The sequence below is a fragment of the Pyrus communis genome, unplaced genomic scaffold (genome assembly GCF_041283825.1).
Source record: "Pyrus communis isolate YQ-2024b unplaced genomic scaffold, ASM4128382v1 ptg000079l, whole genome shotgun sequence".
Classification (NCBI taxonomy): Eukaryota; Viridiplantae; Streptophyta; class Magnoliopsida; order Rosales; family Rosaceae; genus Pyrus; species Pyrus communis.
The window spans coordinates 26,886-50,195 of NW_028291029.1; the positions used below are offsets into that span (position 1 = coordinate 26,886).

Genomic DNA, 23,310 nt, shown 5'->3' on the forward strand with positions numbered 1-23,310 from the left:
GATCGAGGCTCGTCGTATAAGATCGAGGCTCGGTTATATACGATGCGCTTCCCAAAAAACAAAAAACCAAAACAAAAAAAAAAAAAAAAAAAAGATTGGGGGATGCAACACGAGGACTTCCCAGGAGGTCACCCATCCTAGTACTACTCTCGCCCAAACTCGCTTAACTTCGGAGTTCTGATGGGATCCGGTGCATGTGAGTTGGTATGATCGCATCCGTTAGTCTACGACTTGTAATTGTATTTAACCATTTCTTTGCCGTTTGCACGAAATTCAAAAATAATTAAATAAAATTAGTACGACTACTCTATTTCTTTTATCTCCCAAGATCGAGGCTCGTCGTATAAGATCGAGGCTCGGTTATATACGACGCGCTTCCCAAAAAACAAAAAACCAAAACAAAAAAAAAAAAAAAAAAAAGATTGGGGGATGCAACACGAGGACTTCCCAGGAGGTCACCCATCCTAGTACTACTCTCGCCCAAACTCGCTTAACTTCGGAGTTCTGATGGGATCCGGTGCATGTGAGTTGGTATGATCGCATCCGTTAGTCTACGACTTGTAATTGTATTTAACCATTTCTTTGCCGTTTGCACGAAATTCAAAAATAATTAAATAAAATTAGTACGACTACTCTATTTCTTTTATCTCCCAAGATCGAGGCTCGTCGTATAAGATCGAGGCTCGGTTATATACGACGCGCTTCCCAAAAAACAAAAAACCAAAACAAAAAAAAAAAAAAAAAAAAGATTGGGGGATGCAACACGAGGACTTCCCAGGAGGTCACCCATCCTAGTACTACTCTCGCCCAAACTCGCTTAACTTCGGAGTTCTGATGGGATCCGGTGCATGTGAGTTGGTATGATCGCATCCGTTAGTCTACGACTTGTAATTGTATTTAACCATTTCTTTGCCGTTTGCACGAAATTCAAAAATAATTAAATAAAATTAGTACGACTACTCTATTTCTTTTATCTCCCAAGATCGAGGCTCGTCGTATAAGATCGAGGCTCGGTTATATACGACGCGCTTCCCAAAAAACAAAAAACCAAAACAAAAAAAAAAAAAAAAAAAAAGATTGGGGGATGCAACACGAGGACTTCCCAGGAGGTCACCCATCCTAGTACTACTCTCGCCCAAACTCGCTTAACTTCGGAGTTCTGATGGGATCCGGTGCACGTGAGTTGGTATGATCGCATCCGTTAGTCTACGACTTGTAATTGTATTTAACCATTTCTTTGCCGTTTGCACGAAATTCAAAAATAATTAAATAAAATTAGTACGACTACTCTATTTCTTTTATCTCCCAAGATCGAGGCTCGTCGTATAAGATCGAGGCTCGGTTATATACGACGCGCTTCCCAAAAAACAAAAAACCAAAACAAAAAAAAAAAAAAAAAAAAGATTGGGGGATGCAACACGAGGACTTCCCAGGAGGTCACCCATCCTAGTACTACTCTCGCCCAAACTCGCTTAACTTCGGAGTTCTGATGGGATCCGGTGCATGTGAGTTGGTATGATCGCATCCGTTAGTCTACGACTTGTAATTGTATTTAACCATTTCTTTGCCGTTTGCACGAAATTCAAAAATAATTAAATAAAATTAGTACGACTACTCTATTTCTTTTATCTCCCAAGATCGAGGCTCGTCGTATAAGATCGAGGCTCGGTTATATACGACGCGCTTCCCAAAAAACAAAAAACCAAAACAAAAAAAAAAAAAAAAAAAAGATTGGGGGATGCAACACGAGGACTTCCCAGGAGGTCACCCATCCTAGTACTACTCTCGCCCAAACTCGCTTAACTTCGGAGTTCTGATGGGATCCGGTGCACGTGAGTTGGTATGATCGAATCCGTTAGTCTACGACTTGTAATTGTATTTAACCATTTCTTTGCCGTTTGCACGAAATTCAAAAATAATTAAATAAAATTAGTACGACTACTCTATTTCTTTTATCTCCCAAGATCGAGGCTCGTCGTATAAGATCGAGGCTCGGTTATATACGACGCGCTTCCCAAAAAACAAAAAACCAAAACAAAAAAAAAAAAAAAAAAAAGATTGGGGGATGCAACACGAGGACTTCCCAGGAGGTCACCCATCCTAGTACTACTCTCGCCCAAACTCGCTTAACTTCGGAGTTCTGATGGGATCCGGTGCATGTGAGTTGGTATGATCGCATCCGTTAGTCTACGACTTGTAATTGTATTTAACCATTTCTTTGCCGTTTGCACGAAATTCAAAAATAATTAAATAAAATTAGTACGACTACTCTATTTCTTTTATCTCCCAAGATCGAGGCTCGTCGTATAAGATCGAGGCTCGGTTATATACGACGCGCTTCCCAAAAAACAAAAAACCAAAACAAAAAAAAAAAAAAAAAAAAGATTGGGGGATGCAACACGAGGACTTCCCAGGAGGTCACCCATCCTAGTACTACTCTCGCCCAAACTCGCTTAACTTCGGAGTTCTGATGGGATCCGGTGCATGTGAGTTGGTATGATCGCATCCGTTAGTCTGCGACTTGTAATTGTATTTAACCATTTCTTTGCCGTTTGCACGAAATTCAAAAATAATTAAATAAAATTAGTACGACTACTCTATTTCTTTTATCTCCCAAGATCGAGGCTCGTCGTATAAGATCGAGGCTCGGTTATATACGACGCGCTTCCCAAAAAACAAAAAACCAAAACAAAAAAAAAAAAAAAAAAAGATTGGGGGATGCAACACGAGGACTTCCCAGGAGGTCACCCATCCTAGTACTACTCTCGCCCAAACTCGCTTAACTTCGGAGTTCTGATGGGATCCGGTGCATGTGAGTTGGTATGATCGCATCCGTTAGTCTACGACTTGTAATTGTATTTAACCATTTCTTTGCCGTTTGCACGAAATTCAAAAATAATTAAATAAAATTAGTACGACTACTCTATTTCTTTTATCTCCCAAGATCGAGGCTCGTCGTATAAGATCGAGGCTCGGTTATATACGACGCGCTTCCCAAAAAACAAAAAACCAAAACAAAAAAAAAAAAAAAAAAAAGATTGGGGGATGCAACACGAGGACTTCCCAGGAGGTCACCCATCCTAGTACTACTCTCGCCCAAACTCGCTTAACTTCGGAGTTCTGATGGGATCCGGTGCATGTGAGTTGGTATGATCGCATCCGTTAGTCTGCGACTTGTAATTGTATTTAACCATTTCTTTGCCGTTTGCACGAAATTCAAAAATAATTAAATAAAATTAGTACGACTACTCTATTTCTTTTATCTCCCAAGATCGAGGCTCGTCGTATAAGATCGAGGCTCGGTTATATACGACGCGCTTCCCAAAAAACAAAAAACCAAAACAAAAAAAAAAAAAAAAAAAAGATTGGGGGATGCAACACGAGGACTTCCCAGGAGGTCACCCATCCTAGTACTACTCTCGCCCAAACTCGCTTAACTTCGGAGTTCTGATGGGATCCGGTGCATGTGAGTTGGTATGATCGCATCCGTTAGTCTACGACTTGTAATTGTATTTAACCATTTCTTTGCCGTTTGCACGAAATTCAAAAATAATTAAATAAAATTAGTACGACTACTCTATTTCTTTTATCTCCCAAGATCGAGGCTCGTCGTATAAGATCGAGGCTCGGTTATATACGACGCGCTTCCCAAAAAACAAAAAACCAAAACAAAAAAAAAAAAAAAAAAAGATTGGGGGATGCAACACGAGGACTTCCCAGGAGGTCACCCATCCTAGTACTACTCTCGCCCAAACTCGCTTAACTTCGGAGTTCTGATGGGATCCGGTGCATGTGAGTTGGTATGATCGCATCCGTTAGTCTACGACTTGTAATTGTATTTAACCATTTCTTTGCCGTTTGCACGAAATTCAAAAATAATTAAATAAAATTAGTACGACTACTCTATTTCTTTTATCTCCCAAGATCGAGGCTCGTCGTATAAGATCGAGGCTCGGTTATATACGACGCGCTTCCCAAAAAACAAAAAACCAAAACAAAAAAAAAAAAAAAAAAAAGATTGGGGGATGCAACACGAGGACTTCCCAGGAGGTCACCCATCCTAGTACTACTCTCGCCCAAACTCGCTTAACTTCGGAGTTCTGATGGGATCCGGTGCACGTGAGTTGGTATGATCGCATCCGTTAGTCTACGACTTGTAATTGTATTTAACCATTTCTTTGCCGTTTGCACGAAATTCAAAAATAATTAAATAAAATTAGTACGACTACTCTATTTCTTTTATCTCCCAAGATCGAGGCTCGTCGTATAAGATCGAGGCTCGGTTATATACGACGCGCTTCCCAAAAAACAAAAAACCAAAACAAAAAAAAAAAAAAAAAAAAGATTGGGGGATGCAACACGAGGACTTCCCAGGAGGTCACCCATCCTAGTACTACTCTCGCCCAAACTCGCTTAACTTCGGAGTTCTGATGGGATCCGGTGCATGTGAGTTGGTATGATCGCATCCGTTAGTCTACGACTTGTAATTGTATTTAACCATTTCTTTGCCGTTTGCACGAAATTCAAAAATAATTAAATAAAATTAGTACGACTACTCTATTTCTTTTATCTCCCAAGATCGAGGCTCGTCGTATAAGATCGAGGCTCGGTTATATACGACGCGCTTCCCAAAAAACAAAAAACCAAAACAAAAAAAAAAAAAAAAAAAAAAGATTGGGGGATGCAACACGAGGACTTCCCAGGAGGTCACCCATCCTAGTACTACTCTCGCCCAAACTCGCTTAACTTCGGAGTTCTGATGGGATCCGGTGCATGTGAGTTGGTATGATCGCATCCGTTAGTCTGCGACTTGTAATTGTATTTAACCATTTCTTTGCCGTTTGCACGAAATTCAAAAATAATTAAATAAAATTAGTACGACTACTCTATTTCTTTTATCTCCCAAGATCGAGGCTCGTCGTATAAGATCGAGGCTCGGTTATATACGACGCGCTTCCCAAAAAACAAAAAACCAAAACAAAAAAAAAAAAAAAAAAAAGATTGGGGGATGCAACACGAGGACTTCCCAGGAGGTCACCCATCCTAGTACTACTCTCGCCCAAACTCGCTTAACTTCGGAGTTCTGATGGGATCCGGTGCATGTGAGTTGGTATGATCGCATCCGTTAGTCTACGACTTGTAATTGTATTTAACCATTTCTTTGCCGTTTGCACGAAATTCAAAAATAATTAAATAAAATTAGTACGACTACTCTATTTATTTTATCTCCCAAGATCGAGGCTCGTCGTATAAGATCGAGGCTCGGTTATATACGACGCGCTTCCCAAAAAACAAAAAACCAAAACAAAAAAAAAAAAAAAAAAAAGATTGGGGGATGCAACACGAGGACTTCCCAGGAGGTCACCCATCCTAGTACTACTCTCGCCCAAACTCGCTTAACTTCGGAGTTCTGATGGGATCCGGTGCATGTGAGTTGGTATGATCGCATCCGTTAGTCTGCGACTTGTAATTGTATTTAACCATTTCTTTGCCGTTTGCACGAAATTCAAAAATAATTAAATAAAATTAGTACGACTACTCTATTTCTTTTATCTCCCAAGATCGAGGCTCGTCGTATAAGATCGAGGCTCGGTTATATACGACGCGCTTCCCAAAAAACAAAAAACCAAAACAAAAAAAAAAAAAAAAAAAGATTGGGGGATGCAACACGAGGACTTCCCAGGAGGTCACCCATCCTAGTACTACTCTCGCCCAAACTCGCTTAACTTCGGAGTTCTGATGGGATCCGGTGCATGTGAGTTGGTATGATCGCATCCGTTAGTCTACGACTTGTAATTGTATTTAACCATTTCTTTGCCGTTTGCACGAAATTCAAAAATAATTAAATAAAATTAGTACGACTACTCTATTTCTTTTATCTCCCAAGATCGAGGCTCGTCGTATAAGATCGAGGCTCGGTTATATACGACGCGCTTCCCAAAAAACAAAAAACCAAAACAAAAAAAAAAAAAAAAAAAGATTGGGGGATGCAACACGAGGACTTCCCAGGAGGTCACCCATCCTAGTACTACTCTCGCCCAAACTCGCTTAACTTCGGAGTTCTGATGGGATCCGGTGCATGTGAGTTGGTATGATCGCATCCGTTAGTCTACGACTTGTAATTGTATTTAACCATTTCTTTGCCGTTTGCACGAAATTCAAAAATAATTAAATAAAATTAGTACGACTACTCTATTTCTTTTATCTCCCAAGATCGAGGCTCGTCGTATAAGATCGAGGCTCGGTTATATACGACGCGCTTCCCAAAAAACAAAAAACCAAAACAAAAAAAAAAAAAAAAAAAAGATTGGGGGATGCAACACGAGGACTTCCCAGGAGGTCACCCATCCTAGTACTACTCTCGCCCAAACTCGCTTAACTTCGGAGTTCTGATGGGATCCGGTGCATGTGAGTTGGTATGATCGCATCCGTTAGTCTACGACTTGTAATTGTATTTAACCATTTCTTTGCCGTTTGCACGAAATTCAAAAATAATTAAATAAAATTAGTACGACTACTCTATTTCTTTTATCTCCCAAGATCGAGGCTCGTCGTATAAGATCGAGGCTCGGTTATATACGACGCGCTTCCCAAAAAACAAAAAACCAAAACAAAAAAAAAAAAAAAAAAAAAGATTGGGGGATGCAACACGAGGACTTCCCAGGAGGTCACCCATCCTAGTACTACTCTCGCCCAAACTCGCTTAACTTCGGAGTTCTGATGGGATCCGGTGCATGTGAGTTGGTATGATCGCATCCGTTAGTCTACGACTTGTAATTGTATTTAACCATTTCTTTGCCGTTTGCACGAAATTCAAAAATAATTAAATAAAATTAGTACGACTACTCTATTTCTTTTATCTCCCAAGATCGAGGCTCGTCGTATAAGATCGAGGCTCGGTTATATACGACGCGCTTCCCAAAAAACAAAAAACCAAAACAAAAAAAAAAAAAAAAAAAAGATTGGGGGATGCAACACGAGGACTTCCCAGGAGGTCACCCATCCTAGTACTACTCTCGCCCAAACTCGCTTAACTTCGGAGTTCTGATGGGATCCGGTGCATGTGAGTTGGTATGATCGCATCCGTTAGTCTACGACTTGTAATTGTATTTAACCATTTCTTTGCCGTTTGCACGAAATTCAAAAATAATTAAATAAAATTAGTACGACTACTCTATTTCTTTTATCTCCCAAGATCGAGGCTCGTCGTATAAGATCGAGGCTCGGTTATATACGACGCGCTTCCCAAAAAACAAAAAACCAAAACAAAAAAAAAAAAAAAAAAAAGATTGGGGGATGCAACACGAGGACTTCCCAGGAGGTCACCCATCCTAGTACTACTCTCGCCCAAACTCGCTTAACTTCGGAGTTCTGATGGGATCCGGTGCATGTGAGTTGGTATGATCGCATCCGTTAGTCTACGACTTGTAATTGTATTTAACCATTTCTTTGCCGTTTGCACGAAATTCAAAAATAATTAAATAAAATTAGTACGACTACTCTATTTCTTTTATCTCCCAAGATCGAGGCTCGTCGTATAAGATCGAGGCTCGGTTATATACGACGCGCTTCCCAAAAAACAAAAAACCAAAACAAAAAAAAAAAAAAAAAAAAGATTGGGGGATGCAACACGAGGACTTCCCAGGAGGTCACCCATCCTAGTACTACTCTCGCCCAAACTCGCTTAACTTCGGAGTTCTGATGGGATCCGGTGCATGTGAGTTGGTATGATCGCATCCGTTAGTCTACGACTTGTAATTGTATTTAACCATTTCTTTGCCGTTTGCACGAAATTCAAAAATAATTAAATAAAATTAGTACGACTACTCTATTTCTTTTATCTCCCAAGATCGAGGCTCGTCGTATAAGATCGAGGCTCGGTTATATACGACGCGCTTCCCAAAAAACAAAAAACCAAAACAAAAAAAAAAAAAAAAAAAGATTGGGGGATGCAACACGAGGACTTCCCAGGAGGTCACCCATCCTAGTACTACTCTCGCCCAAACTCGCTTAACTTCGGAGTTCTGATGGGATCCGGTGCATGTGAGTTGGTATGATCGCATCCGTTAGTCTACGACTTGTAATTGTATTTAACCATTTCTTTGCCGTTTGCACGAAATTCAAAAATAATTAAATAAAATTAGTACGACTACTCTATTTCTTTTATCTCCCAAGATCGAGGCTCGTCGTATAAGATCGAGGCTCGGTTATATACGACGCGCTTCCCAAAAAACAAAAAACCAAAACAAAAAAAAAAAAAAAAAAAAGATTGGGGGATGCAACACGAGGACTTCCCAGGAGGTCACCCATCCTAGTACTACTCTCGCCCAAACTCGCTTAACTTCGGAGTTCTGATGGGATCCGGTGCATGTGAGTTGGTATGATCGCATCCGTTAGTCTACGACTTGTAATTGTATTTAACCATTTCTTTGCCGTTTGCACGAAATTCAAAAATAATTAAATAAAATTAGTACGACTACTCTATTTCTTTTATCTCCCAAGATCGAGGCTCGTCGTATAAGATCGAGGCTCGGTTATATACGACGCGCTTCCCAAAAAACAAAAAACCAAAACAAAAAAAAAAAAAAAAAAAGATTGGGGGATGCAACACGAGGACTTCCCAGGAGGTCACCCATCCTAGTACTACTCTCGCCCAAACTCGCTTAACTTCGGAGTTCTGATGGGATCCGGTGCATGTGAGTTGGTATGATCGCATCCGTTAGTCTACGACTTGTAATTGTATTTAACCATTTCTTTGCCGTTTGCACGAAATTCAAAAATAATTAAATAAAATTAGTACGACTACTCTATTTCTTTTATCTCCCAAGATCGAGGCTCGTCGTATAAGATCGAGGCTCGGTTATATACGACGCGCTTCCCAAAAAACAAAAAACCAAAACAAAAAAAAAAAAAAAAAAAGATTGGGGGATGCAACACGAGGACTTCCCAGGAGGTCACCCATCCTAGTACTACTCTCGCCCAAACTCGCTTAACTTCGGAGTTCTGATGGGATCCGGTGCATGTGAGTTGGTATGATCGCATCCGTTAGTCTACGACTTGTAATTGTATTTAACCATTTCTTTGCCGTTTGCACGAAATTCAAAAATAATTAAATAAAATTAGTACGACTACTCTATTTCTTTTATCTCCCAAGATCGAGGCTCGTCGTATAAGATCGAGGCTCGGTTATATACGACGCGCTTCCCAAAAAACAAAAAACCAAAACAAAAAAAAAAAAAAAAAAAAGATTGGGGGATGCAACACGAGGACTTCCCAGGAGGTCACCCATCCTAGTACTACTCTCGCCCAAACTCGCTTAACTTCGGAGTTCTGATGGGATCCGGTGCATGTGAGTTGGTATGATCGCATCCGTTAGTCTACGACTTGTAATTGTATTTAACCATTTCTTTGCCGTTTGCACGAAATTCAAAAATAATTAAATAAAATTAGTACGACTACTCTATTTCTTTTATCTCCCAAGATCGAGGCTCGTCGTATAAGATCGAGGCTCGGTTATATACGACGCGCTTCCCAAAAAACAAAAAACCAAAACAAAAAAAAAAAAAAAAAAAAGATTGGGGGATGCAACACGAGGACTTCCCAGGAGGTCACCCATCCTAGTACTACTCTCGCCCAAACTCGCTTAACTTCGGAGTTCTGATGGGATCCGGTGCATGTGAGTTGGTATGATCGCATCCGTTAGTCTACGACTTGTAATTGTATATTTAACCATTTCTTTGCCGTTTGCACGAAATTCAAAAATAATTAAATAAAATTAGTACGACTACTCTATTTCTTTTATCTCCCAAGATCGAGGCTCGTCGTATAAGATCGAGGCTCGGTTATATACGACGCGCTTCCCAAAAAACAAAAAACCAAAACAAAAAAAAAAAAAAAAAAAAGATTGGGGGATGCAACACGAGGACTTCCCAGGAGGTCACCCATCCTAGTACTACTCTCGCCCAAACTCGCTTAACTTCGGAGTTCTGATGGGATCCGGTGCATGTGAGTTGGTATGATCGCATCCGTTAGTCTACGACTTGTAATTGTATTTAACCATTTCTTTGCCGTTTGCACGAAATTCAAAAATAATTAAATAAAATTAGTACGACTACTCTATTTCTTTTATCTCCCAAGATCGAGGCTCGTCGTATAAGATCGAGGCTCGGTTATATACGACGCGCTTCCCAAAAAACAAAAAACCAAAACAAAAAAAAAAAAAAAAAAAAGATTGGGGGATGCAACACGAGGACTTCCCAGGAGGTCACCCATCCTAGTACTACTCTCGCCCAAACTCGCTTAACTTCGGAGTTCTGATGGGATCCGGTGCATGTGAGTTGGTATGATCGCATCCGTTAGTCTACGACTTGTAATTGTATTTAACCATTTCTTTGCCGTTTGCACGAAATTCAAAAATAATTAAATAAAATTAGTACGACTACTCTATTTCTTTTATCTCCCAAGATCGAGGCTCGTCGTATAAGATCGAGGCTCGGTTATATACGACGCGCTTCCCAAAAAACAAAAAACCAAAACAAAAAAAAAAAAAAAAAAAGATTGGGGGATGCAACACGAGGACTTCCCAGGAGGTCACCCATCCTAGTACTACTCTCGCCCAAACTCGCTTAACTTCGGAGTTCTGATGGGATCCGGTGCATGTGAGTTGGTATGATCGCATCCGTTAGTCTACGACTTGTAATTGTATTTAACCATTTCTTTGCCGTTTGCACGAAATTCAAAAATAATTAAATAAAATTAGTACGACTACTCTATTTCTTTTATCTCCCAAGATCGAGGCTCGTCGTATAAGATCGAGGCTCGGTTATATACGACGCGCTTCCCAAAAAACAAAAAACCAAAACAAAAAAAAAAAAAAAAAAAGATTGGGGGATGCAACACGAGGACTTCCCAGGAGGTCACCCATCCTAGTACTACTCTCGCCCAAACTCGCTTAACTTCGGAGTTCTGATGGGATCCGGTGCATGTGAGTTGGTATGATCGCATCCGTTAGTCTACGACTTGTAATTGTATTTAACCATTTCTTTGCCGTTTGCACGAAATTCAAAAATAATTAAATAAAATTAGTACGACTACTCTATTTCTTTTATCTCCCAAGATCGAGGCTCGTCGTATAAGATCGAGGCTCGGTTATATACGACGCGCTTCCCAAAAAACAAAAAACCAAAACAAAAAAAAAAAAAAAAAAAAAGATTGGGGGATGCAACACGAGGACTTCCCAGGAGGTCACCCATCCTAGTACTACTCTCGCCCAAACTCGCTTAACTTCGGAGTTCTGATGGGATCCGGTGCATGTGAGTTGGTATGATCGCATCCGTTAGTCTACGACTTGTAATTGTATTTAACCATTTCTTTGCCGTTTGCACGAAATTCAAAAATAATTAAATAAAATTAGTACGACTACTCTATTTCTTTTATCTCCCAAGATCGAGGCTCGTCGTATAAGATCGAGGCTCGGTTATATACGACGCGCTTCCCAAAAAACAAAAAACCAAAACAAAAAAAAAAAAAAAAAAAAGATTGGGGGATGCAACACGAGGACTTCCCAGGAGGTCACCCATCCTAGTACTACTCTCGCCCAAACTCGCTTAACTTCGGAGTTCTGATGGGATCCGGTGCATGTGAGTTGGTATGATCGCATCCGTTAGTCTACGACTTGTAATTGTATTTAACCATTTCTTTGCCGTTTGCACGAAATTCAAAAATAATTAAATAAAATTAGTACGACTACTCTATTTCTTTTATCTCCCAAGATCGAGGCTCGTCGTATAAGATCGAGGCTCGGTTATATACGACGCGCTTCCCAAAAAACAAAAAACCAAAACAAAAAAAAAAAAAAAAAAAAGATTGGGGGATGCAACACGAGGACTTCCCAGGAGGTCACCCATCCTAGTACTACTCTCGCCCAAACTCGCTTAACTTCGGAGTTCTGATGGGATCCGGTGCATGTGAGTTGGTATGATCGCATCCGTTAGTCTACGACTTGTAATTGTATTTAACCATTTCTTTGCCGTTTGCACGAAATTCAAAAATAATTAAATAAAATTAGTACGACTACTCTATTTCTTTTATCTCCCAAGATCGAGGCTCGTCGTATAAGATCGAGGCTCGGTTATATACGACGCGCTTCCCAAAAAACAAAAAACCAAAACAAAAAAAAAAAAAAAAAAAAGATTGGGGGATGCAACACGAGGACTTCCCAGGAGGTCACCCATCCTAGTACTACTCTCGCCCAAACTCGCTTAACTTCGGAGTTCTGATGGGATCCGGTGCATGTGAGTTGGTATGATCGCATCCGTTAGTCTACGACTTGTAATTGTATTTAACCATTTCTTTGCCGTTTGCACGAAATTCAAAAATAATTAAATAAAATTAGTACGACTACTCTATTTCTTTTATCTCCCAAGATCGAGGCTCGTCGTATAAGATCGAGGCTCGGTTATATACGACGCGCTTCCCAAAAAACAAAAAACCAAAACAAAAAAAAAAAAAAAAAAAAAGATTGGGGGATGCAACACGAGGACTTCCCAGGAGGTCACCCATCCTAGTACTACTCTCGCCCAAACTCGCTTAACTTCGGAGTTCTGATGGGATCCGGTGCATGTGAGTTGGTATGATCGCATCCGTTAGTCTACGACTTGTAATTGTATTTAACCATTTCTTTGCCGTTTGCACGAAATTCAAAAATAATTAAATAAAATTAGTACGACTACTCTATTTCTTTTATCTCCCAAGATCGAGGCTCGTCGTATAAGATCGAGGCTCGGTTATATACGACGCGCTTCCCAAAAAACAAAAAACCAAAACAAAAAAAAAAAAAAAAAAAAAGATTGGGGGATGCAACACGAGGACTTCCCAGGAGGTCACCCATCCTAGTACTACTCTCGCCCAAACTCGCTTAACTTCGGAGTTCTGATGGGATCCGGTGCATGTGAGTTGGTATGATCGCATCCGTTAGTCTACGACTTGTAATTGTATTTAACCATTTCTTTGCCGTTTGCACGAAATTCAAAAATAATTAAATAAAATTAGTACGACTACTCTATTTCTTTTATCTCCCAAGATCGAGGCTCGTCGTATAAGATCGAGGCTCGGTTATATACGACGCGCTTCCCAAAAAACAAAAAACCAAAACAAAAAAAAAAAAAAAAAAAAGATTGGGGGATGCAACACGAGGACTTCCCAGGAGGTCACCCATCCTAGTACTACTCTCGCCCAAACTCGCTTAACTTCGGAGTTCTGATGGGATCCGGTGCATGTGAGTTGGTATGATCGCATCCGTTAGTCTACGACTTGTAATTGTATTTAACCATTTCTTTGCCGTTTGCACGAAATTCAAAAATAATTAAATAAAATTAGTACGACTACTCTATTTCTTTTATCTCCCAAGATCGAGGCTCGTCGTATAAGATCGAGGCTCGGTTATATACGACGCGCTTCCCAAAAAACAAAAAACCAAAACAAAAAAAAAAAAAAAAAAAAGATTGGGGATGCAACACGAGGACTTCCCAGGAGGTCACCCATCCTAGTACTACTCTCGCCCAAACTCGCTTAACTTCGGAGTTCTGATGGGATCCGGTGCATGTGAGTTGGTATGATCGCATCCGTTAGTCTACGACTTGTAATTGTATTTAACCATTTCTTTGCCGTTTGCACGAAATTCAAAATAATTAAATAAAATTAGTACGACTACTCTATTTCTTTTATCTCCCAAGATCGAGGCTCGTCGTATAAGATCGAGGCTCGGTTATATACGACGCGCTTCCCAAAAAACAAAAAACCAAAACAAAAAAAAAAAAAAAAAAAAGATTGGGGGATGCAACACGAGGACTTCCCAGGAGGTCACCCATCCTAGTACTACTCTCGCCCAAACTCGCTTAACTTCGGAGTTCTGATGGGATCCGGTGCATGTGAGTTGGTATGATCGCATCCGTTAGTCTACGACTTGTAATTGTATTTAACCATTTCTTTGCCGTTTGCACGAAATTCAAAAATAATTAAATAAAATTAGTACGACTACTCTATTTCTTTTATCTCCCAAGATCGAGGCTCGTCGTATAAGATCGAGGCTCGGTTATATACGACGCGCTTCCCAAAAAACAAAAAACCAAAACAAAAAAAAAAAAAAAAAAAAGATTGGGGGATGCAACACGAGGACTTCCCAGGAGGTCACCCATCCTAGTACTACTCTCGCCCAAACTCGCTTAACTTCGGAGTTCTGATGGGATCCGGTGCATGTGAGTTGGTATGATCGCATCCGTTAGTCTACGACTTGTAATTGTATTTAACCATTTCTTTGCCGTTTGCACGAAATTCAAAAATAATTAAATAAAATTAGTACGACTACTCTATTTCTTTTATCTCCCAAGATCGAGGCTCGTCGTATAAGATCGAGGCTCGGTTATATACGACGCGCTTCCCAAAAAACAAAAAACCAAAACAAAAAAAAAAAAAAAAAAAAGATTGGGGGATGCAACACGAGGACTTCCCAGGAGGTCACCCATCCTAGTACTACTCTCGCCCAAACTCGCTTAACTTCGGAGTTCTGATGGGATCCGGTGCATGTGAGTTGGTATGATCGCATCCGTTAGTCTACGACTTGTAATTGTATTTAACCATTTCTTTGCCGTTTGCACGAAATTCAAAAATAATTAAATAAAATTAGTACGACTACTCTATTTCTTTTATCTCCCAAGATCGAGGCTCGTCGTATAAGATCGAGGCTCGGTTATATACGACGCGCTTCCCAAAAAACAAAAAACCAAAACAAAAAAAAAAAAAAAAAAAAAGATTGGGGGATGCAACACGAGGACTTCCCAGGAGGTCACCCATCCTAGTACTACTCTCGCCCAAACTCGCTTAACTTCGGAGTTCTGATGGGATCCGGTGCATGTGAGTTGGTATGATCGCATCCGTTAGTCTACGACTTGTAATTGTATTTAACCATTTCTTTGCCGTTTGCACGAAATTCAAAAATAATTAAATAAAATTAGTACGACTACTCTATTTCTTTTATCTCCCAAGATCGAGGCTCGTCGTATAAGATCGAGGCTCGGTTATATACGACGCGCTTCCCAAAAAACAAAAAACCAAAACAAAAAAAAAAAAAAAAAAAAGATTGGGGGATGCAACACGAGGACTTCCCAGGAGGTCACCCATCCTAGTACTACTCTCGCCCAAACTCGCTTAACTTCGGAGTTCTGATGGGATCCGGTGCATGTGAGTTGGTATGATCGCATCCGTTAGTCTACGACTTGTAATTGTATTTAACCATTTCTTTGCCGTTTGCACGAAATTCAAAAATAATTAAATAAAATTAGTACGACTACTCTATTTCTTTTATCTCCCAAGATCGAGGCTCGTCGTATAAGATCGAGGCTCGGTTATATACGACGCGCTTCCCAAAAAACAAAAAACCAAAACAAAAAAAAAAAAAAAAAAAAGATTGGGGGATGCAACACGAGGACTTCCCAGGAGGTCACCCATCCTAGTACTACTCTCGCCCAAACTCGCTTAACTTCGGAGTTCTGATGGGATCCGGTGCATGTGAGTTGGTATGATCGCATCCGTTAGTCTACGACTTGTAATTGTATTTAACCATTTCTTTGCCGTTTGCACGAAATTCAAAAATAATTAAATAAAATTAGTACGACTACTCTATTTCTTTTATCTCCCAAGATCGAGGCTCGTCGTATAAGATCGAGGCTCGGTTATATACGACGCGCTTCCCAAAAAACAAAAAACCAAAACAAAAAAAAAAAAAAAAAAAAGATTGGGGGATGCAACACGAGGACTTCCCAGGAGGTCACCCATCCTAGTACTACTCTCGCCCAAACTCGCTTAACTTCGGAGTTCTGATGGGATCCGGTGCATGTGAGTTGGTATGATCGCATCCGTTAGTCTACGACTTGTAATTGTATTTAACCATTTCTTTGCCGTTTGCACGAAATTCAAAAATAATTAAATAAAATTAGTACGACTACTCTATTTCTTTTATCTCCCAAGATCGAGGCTCGTCGTATAAGATCGAGGCTCGGTTATATACGACGCGCTTCCCAAAAAACAAAAAACCAAAACAAAAAAAAAAAAAAAAAAAAGATTGGGGGATGCAACACGAGGACTTCCCAGGAGGTCACCCATCCTAGTACTACTCTCGCCCAAACTCGCTTAACTTCGGAGTTCTGATGGGATCCGGTGCATGTGAGTTGGTATGATCGCATCCGTTAGTCTACGACTTGTAATTGTATTTAACCATTTCTTTGCCGTTTGCACGAAATTCAAAAATAATTAAATAAAATTAGTACGACTACTCTATTTCTTTTATCTCCCAAGATCGAGGCTCGTCGTATAAGATCGAGGCTCGGTTATATACGACGCGCTTCCCAAAAAACAAAAAACCAAAACAAAAAAAAAAAAAAAAAAAAGATTGGGGGATGCAACACGAGGACTTCCCAGGAGGTCACCCATCCTAGTACTACTCTCGCCCAAACTCGCTTAACTTCGGAGTTCTGATGGGATCCGGTGCATGTGAGTTGGTATGATCGCATCCGTTAGTCTACGACTTGTAATTGTATTTAACCATTTCTTTGCCGTTTGCACGAAATTCAAAAATAATTAAATAAAATTAGTACGACTACTCTATTTCTTTTATCTCCCAAGATCGAGGCTCGTCGTATAAGATCGAGGCTCGGTTATATACGACGCGCTTCCCAAAAAACAAAAAACCAAAACAAAAAAAAAAAAAAAAAAAAGATTGGGGGATGCAACACGAGGACTTCCCAGGAGGTCACCCATCCTAGTACTACTCTCGCCCAAACTCGCTTAACTTCGGAGTTCTGATGGGATCCGGTGCATGTGAGTTGGTATGATCGCATCCGTTAGTCTACGACTTGTAATTGTATTTAACCATTTCTTTGCCGTTTGCACGAAATTCAAAAATAATTAAATAAAATTAGTACGACTACTCTATTTCTTTTATCTCCCAAGATCGAGGCTCGTCGTATAAGATCGAGGCTCGGTTATATACGACGCGCTTCCCAAAAAACAAAAAACCAAAACAAAAAAAAAAAAAAAAAAAAGATTGGGGGATGCAACACGAGGACTTCCCAGGAGGTCACCCATCCTAGTACTACTCTCGCCCAAACTCGCTTAACTTCGGAGTTCTGATGGGATCCGGTGCATGTGAGTTGGTATGATCGCATCCGTTAGTCTACGACTTGTAATTGTATTTAACCATTTCTTTGCCGTTTGCACGAAATTCAAAAATAATTAAATAAAATTAGTACGACTACTCTATTTCTTTTATCTCCCAAGATCGAGGCTCGTCGTATAAGATCGAGGCTCGGTTATATACGACGCGCTTCCCAAAAAACAAAAAACCAAAACAAAAAAAAAAAAAAAAAAAAGATTGGGGGATGCAACACGAGGACTTCCCAGGAGGTCACCCATCCTAGTACTACTCTCGCCCAAACTCGCTTAACTTCGGAGTTCTGATGGGATCCGGTGCATGTGAGTTGGTATGATCGCATCCGTTAGTCTACGACTTGTAATTGTATTTAACCATTTCTTTGCCGTTTGCACGAAATTCAAAAATAATTAAATAAAATTAGTACGACTACTCTATTTCTTTTATCTCCCAAGATCGAGGCTCGTCGTATAAGATCGAGGCTCGGTTATATACGACGCGCTTCCCAAAAAACAAAAAACCAAAACAAAAAAAAAAAAAAAAAAAAAGATTGGGGGATGCAACACGAGGACTTCCCAGGAGGTCACCCATCCTAGTACTACTCTCGCCCAAACTCGCTTAACTTCGGAGTTCTGATGGGATCCGGTGCATGTGAGTTGGTATGATCGCATCCGTTAGTCTACGACTTGTAATTGTATTTAACCATTTCTTTGCCGTTTGCACGAAATTCAAAAATAATTAAATAAAATTAGTACGACTACTCTATTTCTTTTATCTCCCAAGATCGAGGCTCGTCGTATAAGATCGAGGCTCGGTTATATACGACGCGCTTCCCAAAAAACAAAAAACCAAAACAAAAAAAAAAAAAAAAAAAAGATTGGGGGATGCAACACGAGGACTTCCCAGGAGGTCACCCATCCTAGTACTACTCTCGCCCAAACTCGCTTAACTTCGGAGTTCTGATGGGATCCGGTGCATGTGAGTTGGTATGATCGCATCCGTTAGTCTACGACTTGTAATTGTATTTAACCATTTCTTTGCCGTTTGCACGAAATTCAAAAATAATTAAATAAAATTAGTACGACTACTCTATTTCTTTTATCTCCCAAGATCGAGGCTCGTCGTATAAGATCGAGGCTCGGTTATATACGACGCGCTTCCCAAAAAACAAAAAACCAAAACAAAAAAAAAAAAAAAAAAAAGATTGGGGGATGCAACACGAGGACTTCCCAGGAGGTCACCCATCCTAGTACTACTCTCGCCCAAACTCGCTTAACTTCGGAGTTCTGATGGGATCCGGTGCATGTGAGTTGGTATGATCGCATCCGTTAGTCTACGACTTGTAATTGTATTTAACCATTTCTTTGCCGTTTGCACGAAATTCAAAAATAATTAAATAAAATTAGTACGACTACTCTATTTCTTTTATCTCCCAAGATCGAGGCTCGTCGTATAAGATCGAGGCTCGGTTATATACGACGCGCTTCCCAAAAAACAAAAAACCAAAACAAAAAAAAAAAAAAAAAAAAGATTGGGGGATGCAACACGAGGACTTCCCAGGAGGTCACCCATCCTAGTACTACTCTCGCCCAAACTCGCTTAACTTCGGAGTTCTGATGGGATCCGGTGCATGTGAGTTGGTATGATCGCATCCGTTAGTCTACGACTTGTAATTGTATTTAACCATTTCTTTGCCGTTTGCACGAAATTCAAAAATAATTAAATAAAATTAGTACGACTACTCTATTTCTTTTATCTCCCAAGATCGAGGCTCGTCGTATAAGATCGAGGCTCGGTTATATACGACGCGCTTCCCAAAAAACAAAAAACCAAAACAAAAAAAAAAAAAAAAAAAAGATTGGGGGATGCAACACGAGGACTTCCCAGGAGGTCACCCATCCTAGTACTACTCTCGCCCAAACTCGCTTAACTTCGGAGTTCTGATGGGATCCGGTGCATGTGAGTTGGTATGATCGCATCCGTTAGTCTACGACTTGTAATTGTATTTAACCATTTCTTTGCCGTTTGCACGAAATTCAAAAATAATTAAATAAAATTAGTACGACTACTCTATTTCTTTTATCTCCCAAGATCGAGGCTCGTCGTATAAGATCGAGGCTCGGTTATATACGACGCGCTTCCCAAAAAACAAAAAACCAAAACAAAAAAAAAAAAAAAAAAAAGATTGGGGGATGCAACACGAGGACTTCCCAGGAGGTCACCCATCCTAGTACTACTCTCGCCCAAACTCGCTTAACTTCGGAGTTCTGATGGGATCCGGTGCATGTGAGTTGGTATGATCGCATCCGTTAGTCTACGACTTGTAATTGTATTTAACCATTTCTTTGCCGTTTGCACGAAATTCAAAAATAATTAAATAAAATTAGTACGACTACTCTATTTCTTTTATCTCCCAAGATCGAGGCTCGTCGTATAAGATCGAGGCTCGGTTATATACGACGCGCTTCCCAAAAAACAAAAAACCAAAACAAAAAAAAAAAAAAAAAAAAGATTGGGGGATGCAACACGAGGACTTCCCAGGAGGTCACCCATCCTAGTACTACTCTCGCCCAAACTCGCTTAACTTCGGAGTTCTGATGGGATCCGGTGCATGTGAGTTGGTATGATCGCATCCGTTAGTCTACGACTTGTAATTGTATTTAACCATTTCTTTGCCGTTTGCACGAAATTCAAAAATAATTAAATAAAATTAGTACGACTACTCTATTTCTTTTATCTCCCAAGATCGAGGCTCGTCGTATAAGATCGAGGCTCGGTTATATACGACGCGCTTCCCAAAAAACAAAAAACCAAAACAAAAAAAAAAAAAAAAAAAGATTGGGGGATGCAACACGAGGACTTCCCAGGAGGTCACCCATCCTAGTACTACTCTCGCCCAAACTCGCTTAACTTCGGAGTTCTGATGGGATCCGGTGCATGTGAGTTGGTATGATCGCATCCGTTAGTCTACGACTTGTAATTGTATTTAACCATTTCTTTGCCGTTTGCACGAAATTCAAAAATAATTAAATAAAATTAGTACGACTACTCTATTTCTTTTATCTCCCAAGATCGAGGCTCGTCGTATAAGATCGAGGCTCGGTTATATACGACGCGCTTCCCAAAAAACAAAAAACCAAAACAAAAAAAAAAAAAAAAAAAAGATTGGGGGATGCAACACGAGGACTTCCCAGGAGGTCACCCATCCTAGTACTACTCTCGCCCAAACTCGCTTAACTTCGGAGTTCTGATGGGATCCGGTGCATGTGAGTTGGTATGATCGCATCCGTTAGTCTACGACTTGTAATTGTATTTAACCATTTCTTTGCCGTTTGCACGAAATTCAAAAATAATTAAATAAAATTAGTACGACTACTCTATTTCTTTTATCTCCCAAGATCGAGGCTCGTCGTATAAGATCGAGGCTCGGTTATATACGACGCGCTTCCCAAAAAACAAAAAACCAAAACAAAAAAAAAAAAAAAAAAAAGATTGGGGGATGCAACACGAGGACTTCCCAGGAGGTCACCCATCCTAGTACTACTCTCGCCCAAACTCGCTTAACTTCGGAGTTCTGATGGGATCCGGTGCATGTGAGTTGGTATGATCGCATCCGTTAGTCTACGACTTGTAATTGTATTTAACCATTTCTTTGCCGTTTGCACGAAATTCAAAAATAATTAAATAAAATTAGTACGACTACTCTATTTCTTTTATCTCCCAAGATCGAGGCTCGTCGTATAAGATCGAGGCTCGGTTATATACGACGCGCTTCCCAAAAAACAAAAAACCAAAACAAAAAAAAAAAAAAAAAAAAAGATTGGGGGATGCAACACGAGGACTTCCCAGGAGGTCACCCATCCTAGTACTACTCTCGCCCAAACTCGCTTAACTTCGGAGTTCTGATGGGATCCGGTGCATGTGAGTTGGTATGATCGCATCCGTTAGTCTACGACTTGTAATTGTATTTAACCATTTCTTTGCCGTTTGCACGAAATTCAAAAATAATTAAATAAAATTAGTACGACTACTCTATTTCTTTTATCTCCCAAGATCGAGGCTCGTCGTATAAGATCGAGGCTCGGTTATATACGACGCGCTTCCCAAAAAACAAAAAACCAAAACAAAAAAAAAAAAAAAAAAAAGATTGGGGGATGCAACACGAGGACTTCCCAGGAGGTCACCCATCCTAGTACTACTCTCGCCCAAACTCGCTTAACTTCGGAGTTCTGATGGGATCCGGTGCATGTGAGTTGGTATGATCGCATCCGTTAGTCTACGACTTGTAATTGTATTTAACCATTTCTTTGCCGTTTGCACGAAATTCAAAAATAATTAAATAAAATTAGTACGACTACTCTATTTCTTTTATCTCCCAAGATCGAGGCTCGTCGTATAAGATCGAGGCTCGGTTATATACGACGCGCTTCCCAAAAAACAAAAAACCAAAACAAAAAAAAAAAAAAAAAAAAGATTGGGGGATGCAACACGAGGACTTCCCAGGAGGTCACCCATCCTAGTACTACTCTCGCCCAAACTCGCTTAACTTCGGAGTTCTGATGGGATCCGGTGCATGTGAGTTGGTATGATCGCATCCGTTAGTCTACGACTTGTAATTGTATTTAACCATTTCTTTGCCGTTTGCACGAAATTCAAAAATAATTAAATAAAATTAGTACGACTACTCTATTTCTTTTATCTCCCAAGATCGAGGCTCGTCGTATAAGATCGAGGCTCGGTTATATACGACGCGCTTCCCAAAAAACAAAAAACCAAAACAAAAAAAAAAAAAAAAAAAAGATTGGGGGATGCAACACGAGGACTTCCCAGGAGGTCACCCATCCTAGTACTACTCTCGCCCAAACTCGCTTAACTTCGGAGTTCTGATGGGATCCGGTGCATGTGAGTTGGTATGATCGCATCCGTTAGTCTACGACTTGTAATTGTATTTAACCATTTCTTTGCCGTTTGCACGAAATTCAAAAATAATTAAATAAAATTAGTACGACTACTCTATTTCTTTTATCTCCCAAGATCGAGGCTCGTCGTATAAGATCGAGGCTCGGTTATATACGACGCGCTTCCCAAAAAACAAAAAACCAAAACAAAAAAAAAAAAAAAAAAAAGATTGGGGGATGCAACACGAGGACTTCCCAGGAGGTCACCCATCCTAGTACTACTCTCGCCCAAACTCGCTTAACTTCGGAGTTCTGATGGGATCCGGTGCATGTGAGTTGGTATGATCGCATCCGTTAGTCTACGACTTGTAATTGTATTTAACCATTTCTTTGCCGTTTGCACGAAATTCAAAAATAATTAAATAAAATTAGTACGACTACTCTATTTCTTTTATCTCCCAAGATCGAGGCTCGTCGTATAAGATCGAGGCTCGGTTATATACGACGCGCTTCCCAAAAAACAAAAAACCAAAACAAAAAAAAAAAAAAAAAAAAGATTGGGGGATGCAACACGAGGACTTCCCAGGAGGTCACCCATCCTAGTACTACTCTCGCCCAAACTCGCTTAACTTCGGAGTTCTGATGGGATCCGGTGCATGTGAGTTGGTATGATCGCATCCGTTAGTCTACGACTTGTAATTGTATTTAACCATTTCTTTGCCGTTTGCACGAAATTCAAAAATAATTAAATAAAATTAGTACGACTACTCTATTTCTTTTATCTCCCAAGATCGAGGCTCGTCGTATAAGATCGAGGCTCGGTTATATACGACGCGCTTCCCAAAAAACAAAAAACCAAAACAAAAAAAAAAAAAAAAAAAAGATTGGGGGATGCAACACGAGGACTTCCCAGGAGGTCACCCATCCTAGTACTACTCTCGCCCAAACTCGCTTAACTTCGGAGTTCTGATGGGATCCGGTGCATGTGAGTTGGTATGATCGCATCCGTTAGTCTACGACTTGTAATTGTATTTAACCATTTCTTTGCCGTTTGCACGAAATTCAAAAATAATTAAATAAAATTAGTACGACTACTCTATTTCTTTTATCTCCCAAGATCGAGGCTCGTCGTATAAGATCGAGGCTCGGTTATATACGACGCGCTTCCCAAAAAACAAAAAACCAAAACAAAAAAAAAAAAAAAAAAAA

At 40.1% G+C, this 23,310-nt stretch overlaps 71 non-coding genes across 71 annotated transcripts; all 71 read right to left on the bottom strand.

Moving 5' to 3' along the window:
- Positions 1–99: 99 nt before the first annotated feature.
- On the bottom strand, positions 100–218 carry LOC148688152 (5S ribosomal RNA). The gene has a single exon (XR_015959757.1). It is a non-coding gene; the product is annotated as a 5S ribosomal RNA (ribosomal RNA).
- Positions 219–426: 208 nt separating this feature from the next.
- On the bottom strand, positions 427–545 carry LOC148688153 (5S ribosomal RNA). Its single transcript, XR_015959758.1, has one exon. It is a non-coding gene; the product is annotated as a 5S ribosomal RNA (ribosomal RNA).
- A 208-nt stretch (positions 546–753) lies between these two features.
- Positions 754–872, bottom strand: LOC148688154 (5S ribosomal RNA). The gene has a single exon (XR_015959759.1). It is a non-coding gene; the product is annotated as a 5S ribosomal RNA (ribosomal RNA).
- A 209-nt stretch (positions 873–1,081) lies between these two features.
- LOC148688155 (5S ribosomal RNA) lies at positions 1,082–1,200 on the bottom strand. Its single transcript, XR_015959863.1, has one exon. It is a non-coding gene; the product is annotated as a 5S ribosomal RNA (ribosomal RNA).
- Positions 1,201–1,408: 208 nt separating this feature from the next.
- Positions 1,409–1,527, bottom strand: LOC148688156 (5S ribosomal RNA). The gene has a single exon (XR_015959760.1). It is a non-coding gene; the product is annotated as a 5S ribosomal RNA (ribosomal RNA).
- Positions 1,528–1,735: 208 nt separating this feature from the next.
- Positions 1,736–1,854, bottom strand: LOC148688157 (5S ribosomal RNA). Its single transcript, XR_015959877.1, has one exon. It is a non-coding gene; the product is annotated as a 5S ribosomal RNA (ribosomal RNA).
- A 208-nt stretch (positions 1,855–2,062) lies between these two features.
- On the bottom strand, positions 2,063–2,181 carry LOC148688158 (5S ribosomal RNA). Its single transcript, XR_015959761.1, has one exon. It is a non-coding gene; the product is annotated as a 5S ribosomal RNA (ribosomal RNA).
- Positions 2,182–2,389: 208 nt separating this feature from the next.
- On the bottom strand, positions 2,390–2,508 carry LOC148688159 (5S ribosomal RNA). The gene has a single exon (XR_015959762.1). It is a non-coding gene; the product is annotated as a 5S ribosomal RNA (ribosomal RNA).
- Positions 2,509–2,715: 207 nt separating this feature from the next.
- On the bottom strand, positions 2,716–2,834 carry LOC148688160 (5S ribosomal RNA). Its single transcript, XR_015959763.1, has one exon. It is a non-coding gene; the product is annotated as a 5S ribosomal RNA (ribosomal RNA).
- Positions 2,835–3,042: 208 nt separating this feature from the next.
- Positions 3,043–3,161, bottom strand: LOC148688161 (5S ribosomal RNA). Its single transcript, XR_015959765.1, has one exon. It is a non-coding gene; the product is annotated as a 5S ribosomal RNA (ribosomal RNA).
- Positions 3,162–3,369: 208 nt separating this feature from the next.
- On the bottom strand, positions 3,370–3,488 carry LOC148688162 (5S ribosomal RNA). Its single transcript, XR_015959766.1, has one exon. It is a non-coding gene; the product is annotated as a 5S ribosomal RNA (ribosomal RNA).
- A 207-nt stretch (positions 3,489–3,695) lies between these two features.
- Positions 3,696–3,814, bottom strand: LOC148688163 (5S ribosomal RNA). Its single transcript, XR_015959767.1, has one exon. It is a non-coding gene; the product is annotated as a 5S ribosomal RNA (ribosomal RNA).
- Positions 3,815–4,022: 208 nt separating this feature from the next.
- On the bottom strand, positions 4,023–4,141 carry LOC148688164 (5S ribosomal RNA). Its single transcript, XR_015959865.1, has one exon. It is a non-coding gene; the product is annotated as a 5S ribosomal RNA (ribosomal RNA).
- Positions 4,142–4,349: 208 nt separating this feature from the next.
- On the bottom strand, positions 4,350–4,468 carry LOC148688165 (5S ribosomal RNA). The gene has a single exon (XR_015959768.1). It is a non-coding gene; the product is annotated as a 5S ribosomal RNA (ribosomal RNA).
- Positions 4,469–4,678: 210 nt separating this feature from the next.
- On the bottom strand, positions 4,679–4,797 carry LOC148688166 (5S ribosomal RNA). Its single transcript, XR_015959769.1, has one exon. It is a non-coding gene; the product is annotated as a 5S ribosomal RNA (ribosomal RNA).
- Positions 4,798–5,005: 208 nt separating this feature from the next.
- Positions 5,006–5,124, bottom strand: LOC148688167 (5S ribosomal RNA). Its single transcript, XR_015959770.1, has one exon. It is a non-coding gene; the product is annotated as a 5S ribosomal RNA (ribosomal RNA).
- A 208-nt stretch (positions 5,125–5,332) lies between these two features.
- On the bottom strand, positions 5,333–5,451 carry LOC148688168 (5S ribosomal RNA). Its single transcript, XR_015959771.1, has one exon. It is a non-coding gene; the product is annotated as a 5S ribosomal RNA (ribosomal RNA).
- Positions 5,452–5,658: 207 nt separating this feature from the next.
- On the bottom strand, positions 5,659–5,777 carry LOC148688169 (5S ribosomal RNA). The gene has a single exon (XR_015959772.1). It is a non-coding gene; the product is annotated as a 5S ribosomal RNA (ribosomal RNA).
- Positions 5,778–5,984: 207 nt separating this feature from the next.
- LOC148688170 (5S ribosomal RNA) lies at positions 5,985–6,103 on the bottom strand. The gene has a single exon (XR_015959773.1). It is a non-coding gene; the product is annotated as a 5S ribosomal RNA (ribosomal RNA).
- A 208-nt stretch (positions 6,104–6,311) lies between these two features.
- On the bottom strand, positions 6,312–6,430 carry LOC148688171 (5S ribosomal RNA). The gene has a single exon (XR_015959774.1). It is a non-coding gene; the product is annotated as a 5S ribosomal RNA (ribosomal RNA).
- A 209-nt stretch (positions 6,431–6,639) lies between these two features.
- Positions 6,640–6,758, bottom strand: LOC148688172 (5S ribosomal RNA). Its single transcript, XR_015959776.1, has one exon. It is a non-coding gene; the product is annotated as a 5S ribosomal RNA (ribosomal RNA).
- A 208-nt stretch (positions 6,759–6,966) lies between these two features.
- Positions 6,967–7,085, bottom strand: LOC148688173 (5S ribosomal RNA). The gene has a single exon (XR_015959777.1). It is a non-coding gene; the product is annotated as a 5S ribosomal RNA (ribosomal RNA).
- A 208-nt stretch (positions 7,086–7,293) lies between these two features.
- On the bottom strand, positions 7,294–7,412 carry LOC148688174 (5S ribosomal RNA). The gene has a single exon (XR_015959778.1). It is a non-coding gene; the product is annotated as a 5S ribosomal RNA (ribosomal RNA).
- A 208-nt stretch (positions 7,413–7,620) lies between these two features.
- On the bottom strand, positions 7,621–7,739 carry LOC148688175 (5S ribosomal RNA). Its single transcript, XR_015959779.1, has one exon. It is a non-coding gene; the product is annotated as a 5S ribosomal RNA (ribosomal RNA).
- Positions 7,740–7,946: 207 nt separating this feature from the next.
- On the bottom strand, positions 7,947–8,065 carry LOC148688176 (5S ribosomal RNA). Its single transcript, XR_015959780.1, has one exon. It is a non-coding gene; the product is annotated as a 5S ribosomal RNA (ribosomal RNA).
- A 208-nt stretch (positions 8,066–8,273) lies between these two features.
- LOC148688177 (5S ribosomal RNA) lies at positions 8,274–8,392 on the bottom strand. The gene has a single exon (XR_015959781.1). It is a non-coding gene; the product is annotated as a 5S ribosomal RNA (ribosomal RNA).
- A 207-nt stretch (positions 8,393–8,599) lies between these two features.
- On the bottom strand, positions 8,600–8,718 carry LOC148688178 (5S ribosomal RNA). The gene has a single exon (XR_015959782.1). It is a non-coding gene; the product is annotated as a 5S ribosomal RNA (ribosomal RNA).
- Positions 8,719–8,925: 207 nt separating this feature from the next.
- Positions 8,926–9,044, bottom strand: LOC148688179 (5S ribosomal RNA). The gene has a single exon (XR_015959783.1). It is a non-coding gene; the product is annotated as a 5S ribosomal RNA (ribosomal RNA).
- Positions 9,045–9,252: 208 nt separating this feature from the next.
- On the bottom strand, positions 9,253–9,371 carry LOC148688180 (5S ribosomal RNA). Its single transcript, XR_015959784.1, has one exon. It is a non-coding gene; the product is annotated as a 5S ribosomal RNA (ribosomal RNA).
- A 208-nt stretch (positions 9,372–9,579) lies between these two features.
- On the bottom strand, positions 9,580–9,698 carry LOC148688181 (5S ribosomal RNA). The gene has a single exon (XR_015959785.1). It is a non-coding gene; the product is annotated as a 5S ribosomal RNA (ribosomal RNA).
- A 210-nt stretch (positions 9,699–9,908) lies between these two features.
- On the bottom strand, positions 9,909–10,027 carry LOC148688182 (5S ribosomal RNA). The gene has a single exon (XR_015959787.1). It is a non-coding gene; the product is annotated as a 5S ribosomal RNA (ribosomal RNA).
- Positions 10,028–10,235: 208 nt separating this feature from the next.
- LOC148688183 (5S ribosomal RNA) lies at positions 10,236–10,354 on the bottom strand. Its single transcript, XR_015959788.1, has one exon. It is a non-coding gene; the product is annotated as a 5S ribosomal RNA (ribosomal RNA).
- A 207-nt stretch (positions 10,355–10,561) lies between these two features.
- Positions 10,562–10,680, bottom strand: LOC148688184 (5S ribosomal RNA). Its single transcript, XR_015959789.1, has one exon. It is a non-coding gene; the product is annotated as a 5S ribosomal RNA (ribosomal RNA).
- Positions 10,681–10,887: 207 nt separating this feature from the next.
- On the bottom strand, positions 10,888–11,006 carry LOC148688185 (5S ribosomal RNA). Its single transcript, XR_015959790.1, has one exon. It is a non-coding gene; the product is annotated as a 5S ribosomal RNA (ribosomal RNA).
- A 209-nt stretch (positions 11,007–11,215) lies between these two features.
- Positions 11,216–11,334, bottom strand: LOC148688186 (5S ribosomal RNA). The gene has a single exon (XR_015959791.1). It is a non-coding gene; the product is annotated as a 5S ribosomal RNA (ribosomal RNA).
- Positions 11,335–11,542: 208 nt separating this feature from the next.
- LOC148688187 (5S ribosomal RNA) lies at positions 11,543–11,661 on the bottom strand. Its single transcript, XR_015959792.1, has one exon. It is a non-coding gene; the product is annotated as a 5S ribosomal RNA (ribosomal RNA).
- A 208-nt stretch (positions 11,662–11,869) lies between these two features.
- Positions 11,870–11,988, bottom strand: LOC148688188 (5S ribosomal RNA). Its single transcript, XR_015959793.1, has one exon. It is a non-coding gene; the product is annotated as a 5S ribosomal RNA (ribosomal RNA).
- Positions 11,989–12,196: 208 nt separating this feature from the next.
- LOC148688189 (5S ribosomal RNA) lies at positions 12,197–12,315 on the bottom strand. The gene has a single exon (XR_015959794.1). It is a non-coding gene; the product is annotated as a 5S ribosomal RNA (ribosomal RNA).
- Positions 12,316–12,524: 209 nt separating this feature from the next.
- On the bottom strand, positions 12,525–12,643 carry LOC148688190 (5S ribosomal RNA). The gene has a single exon (XR_015959795.1). It is a non-coding gene; the product is annotated as a 5S ribosomal RNA (ribosomal RNA).
- A 209-nt stretch (positions 12,644–12,852) lies between these two features.
- Positions 12,853–12,971, bottom strand: LOC148688191 (5S ribosomal RNA). Its single transcript, XR_015959796.1, has one exon. It is a non-coding gene; the product is annotated as a 5S ribosomal RNA (ribosomal RNA).
- A 208-nt stretch (positions 12,972–13,179) lies between these two features.
- Positions 13,180–13,298, bottom strand: LOC148688192 (5S ribosomal RNA). The gene has a single exon (XR_015959798.1). It is a non-coding gene; the product is annotated as a 5S ribosomal RNA (ribosomal RNA).
- A 207-nt stretch (positions 13,299–13,505) lies between these two features.
- On the bottom strand, positions 13,506–13,624 carry LOC148688193 (5S ribosomal RNA). The gene has a single exon (XR_015959799.1). It is a non-coding gene; the product is annotated as a 5S ribosomal RNA (ribosomal RNA).
- A 207-nt stretch (positions 13,625–13,831) lies between these two features.
- On the bottom strand, positions 13,832–13,950 carry LOC148688194 (5S ribosomal RNA). Its single transcript, XR_015959800.1, has one exon. It is a non-coding gene; the product is annotated as a 5S ribosomal RNA (ribosomal RNA).
- A 208-nt stretch (positions 13,951–14,158) lies between these two features.
- On the bottom strand, positions 14,159–14,277 carry LOC148688195 (5S ribosomal RNA). The gene has a single exon (XR_015959801.1). It is a non-coding gene; the product is annotated as a 5S ribosomal RNA (ribosomal RNA).
- Positions 14,278–14,485: 208 nt separating this feature from the next.
- On the bottom strand, positions 14,486–14,604 carry LOC148688196 (5S ribosomal RNA). The gene has a single exon (XR_015959802.1). It is a non-coding gene; the product is annotated as a 5S ribosomal RNA (ribosomal RNA).
- Positions 14,605–14,813: 209 nt separating this feature from the next.
- Positions 14,814–14,932, bottom strand: LOC148688197 (5S ribosomal RNA). Its single transcript, XR_015959803.1, has one exon. It is a non-coding gene; the product is annotated as a 5S ribosomal RNA (ribosomal RNA).
- Positions 14,933–15,140: 208 nt separating this feature from the next.
- LOC148688198 (5S ribosomal RNA) lies at positions 15,141–15,259 on the bottom strand. The gene has a single exon (XR_015959804.1). It is a non-coding gene; the product is annotated as a 5S ribosomal RNA (ribosomal RNA).
- Positions 15,260–15,467: 208 nt separating this feature from the next.
- LOC148688199 (5S ribosomal RNA) lies at positions 15,468–15,586 on the bottom strand. Its single transcript, XR_015959805.1, has one exon. It is a non-coding gene; the product is annotated as a 5S ribosomal RNA (ribosomal RNA).
- Positions 15,587–15,794: 208 nt separating this feature from the next.
- Positions 15,795–15,913, bottom strand: LOC148688200 (5S ribosomal RNA). Its single transcript, XR_015959806.1, has one exon. It is a non-coding gene; the product is annotated as a 5S ribosomal RNA (ribosomal RNA).
- Positions 15,914–16,121: 208 nt separating this feature from the next.
- Positions 16,122–16,240, bottom strand: LOC148688201 (5S ribosomal RNA). Its single transcript, XR_015959807.1, has one exon. It is a non-coding gene; the product is annotated as a 5S ribosomal RNA (ribosomal RNA).
- Positions 16,241–16,448: 208 nt separating this feature from the next.
- On the bottom strand, positions 16,449–16,567 carry LOC148688202 (5S ribosomal RNA). Its single transcript, XR_015959809.1, has one exon. It is a non-coding gene; the product is annotated as a 5S ribosomal RNA (ribosomal RNA).
- A 208-nt stretch (positions 16,568–16,775) lies between these two features.
- Positions 16,776–16,894, bottom strand: LOC148688203 (5S ribosomal RNA). Its single transcript, XR_015959810.1, has one exon. It is a non-coding gene; the product is annotated as a 5S ribosomal RNA (ribosomal RNA).
- Positions 16,895–17,102: 208 nt separating this feature from the next.
- On the bottom strand, positions 17,103–17,221 carry LOC148688204 (5S ribosomal RNA). The gene has a single exon (XR_015959811.1). It is a non-coding gene; the product is annotated as a 5S ribosomal RNA (ribosomal RNA).
- Positions 17,222–17,429: 208 nt separating this feature from the next.
- Positions 17,430–17,548, bottom strand: LOC148688205 (5S ribosomal RNA). The gene has a single exon (XR_015959812.1). It is a non-coding gene; the product is annotated as a 5S ribosomal RNA (ribosomal RNA).
- A 209-nt stretch (positions 17,549–17,757) lies between these two features.
- On the bottom strand, positions 17,758–17,876 carry LOC148688206 (5S ribosomal RNA). The gene has a single exon (XR_015959813.1). It is a non-coding gene; the product is annotated as a 5S ribosomal RNA (ribosomal RNA).
- Positions 17,877–18,084: 208 nt separating this feature from the next.
- Positions 18,085–18,203, bottom strand: LOC148688207 (5S ribosomal RNA). Its single transcript, XR_015959814.1, has one exon. It is a non-coding gene; the product is annotated as a 5S ribosomal RNA (ribosomal RNA).
- Positions 18,204–18,411: 208 nt separating this feature from the next.
- LOC148688208 (5S ribosomal RNA) lies at positions 18,412–18,530 on the bottom strand. Its single transcript, XR_015959815.1, has one exon. It is a non-coding gene; the product is annotated as a 5S ribosomal RNA (ribosomal RNA).
- A 208-nt stretch (positions 18,531–18,738) lies between these two features.
- On the bottom strand, positions 18,739–18,857 carry LOC148688209 (5S ribosomal RNA). The gene has a single exon (XR_015959816.1). It is a non-coding gene; the product is annotated as a 5S ribosomal RNA (ribosomal RNA).
- A 208-nt stretch (positions 18,858–19,065) lies between these two features.
- Positions 19,066–19,184, bottom strand: LOC148688210 (5S ribosomal RNA). The gene has a single exon (XR_015959817.1). It is a non-coding gene; the product is annotated as a 5S ribosomal RNA (ribosomal RNA).
- A 208-nt stretch (positions 19,185–19,392) lies between these two features.
- LOC148688211 (5S ribosomal RNA) lies at positions 19,393–19,511 on the bottom strand. Its single transcript, XR_015959818.1, has one exon. It is a non-coding gene; the product is annotated as a 5S ribosomal RNA (ribosomal RNA).
- A 208-nt stretch (positions 19,512–19,719) lies between these two features.
- On the bottom strand, positions 19,720–19,838 carry LOC148688212 (5S ribosomal RNA). Its single transcript, XR_015959820.1, has one exon. It is a non-coding gene; the product is annotated as a 5S ribosomal RNA (ribosomal RNA).
- Positions 19,839–20,045: 207 nt separating this feature from the next.
- LOC148688213 (5S ribosomal RNA) lies at positions 20,046–20,164 on the bottom strand. Its single transcript, XR_015959821.1, has one exon. It is a non-coding gene; the product is annotated as a 5S ribosomal RNA (ribosomal RNA).
- Positions 20,165–20,372: 208 nt separating this feature from the next.
- LOC148688214 (5S ribosomal RNA) lies at positions 20,373–20,491 on the bottom strand. The gene has a single exon (XR_015959822.1). It is a non-coding gene; the product is annotated as a 5S ribosomal RNA (ribosomal RNA).
- A 208-nt stretch (positions 20,492–20,699) lies between these two features.
- Positions 20,700–20,818, bottom strand: LOC148688215 (5S ribosomal RNA). Its single transcript, XR_015959823.1, has one exon. It is a non-coding gene; the product is annotated as a 5S ribosomal RNA (ribosomal RNA).
- Positions 20,819–21,027: 209 nt separating this feature from the next.
- LOC148688216 (5S ribosomal RNA) lies at positions 21,028–21,146 on the bottom strand. The gene has a single exon (XR_015959824.1). It is a non-coding gene; the product is annotated as a 5S ribosomal RNA (ribosomal RNA).
- Positions 21,147–21,354: 208 nt separating this feature from the next.
- On the bottom strand, positions 21,355–21,473 carry LOC148688217 (5S ribosomal RNA). Its single transcript, XR_015959825.1, has one exon. It is a non-coding gene; the product is annotated as a 5S ribosomal RNA (ribosomal RNA).
- A 208-nt stretch (positions 21,474–21,681) lies between these two features.
- LOC148688218 (5S ribosomal RNA) lies at positions 21,682–21,800 on the bottom strand. Its single transcript, XR_015959826.1, has one exon. It is a non-coding gene; the product is annotated as a 5S ribosomal RNA (ribosomal RNA).
- Positions 21,801–22,008: 208 nt separating this feature from the next.
- On the bottom strand, positions 22,009–22,127 carry LOC148688219 (5S ribosomal RNA). The gene has a single exon (XR_015959827.1). It is a non-coding gene; the product is annotated as a 5S ribosomal RNA (ribosomal RNA).
- Positions 22,128–22,335: 208 nt separating this feature from the next.
- LOC148688220 (5S ribosomal RNA) lies at positions 22,336–22,454 on the bottom strand. The gene has a single exon (XR_015959828.1). It is a non-coding gene; the product is annotated as a 5S ribosomal RNA (ribosomal RNA).
- A 208-nt stretch (positions 22,455–22,662) lies between these two features.
- Positions 22,663–22,781, bottom strand: LOC148688221 (5S ribosomal RNA). The gene has a single exon (XR_015959829.1). It is a non-coding gene; the product is annotated as a 5S ribosomal RNA (ribosomal RNA).
- Positions 22,782–22,989: 208 nt separating this feature from the next.
- On the bottom strand, positions 22,990–23,108 carry LOC148688222 (5S ribosomal RNA). The gene has a single exon (XR_015959831.1). It is a non-coding gene; the product is annotated as a 5S ribosomal RNA (ribosomal RNA).
- Positions 23,109–23,310: the final 202 nt, after the last annotated feature.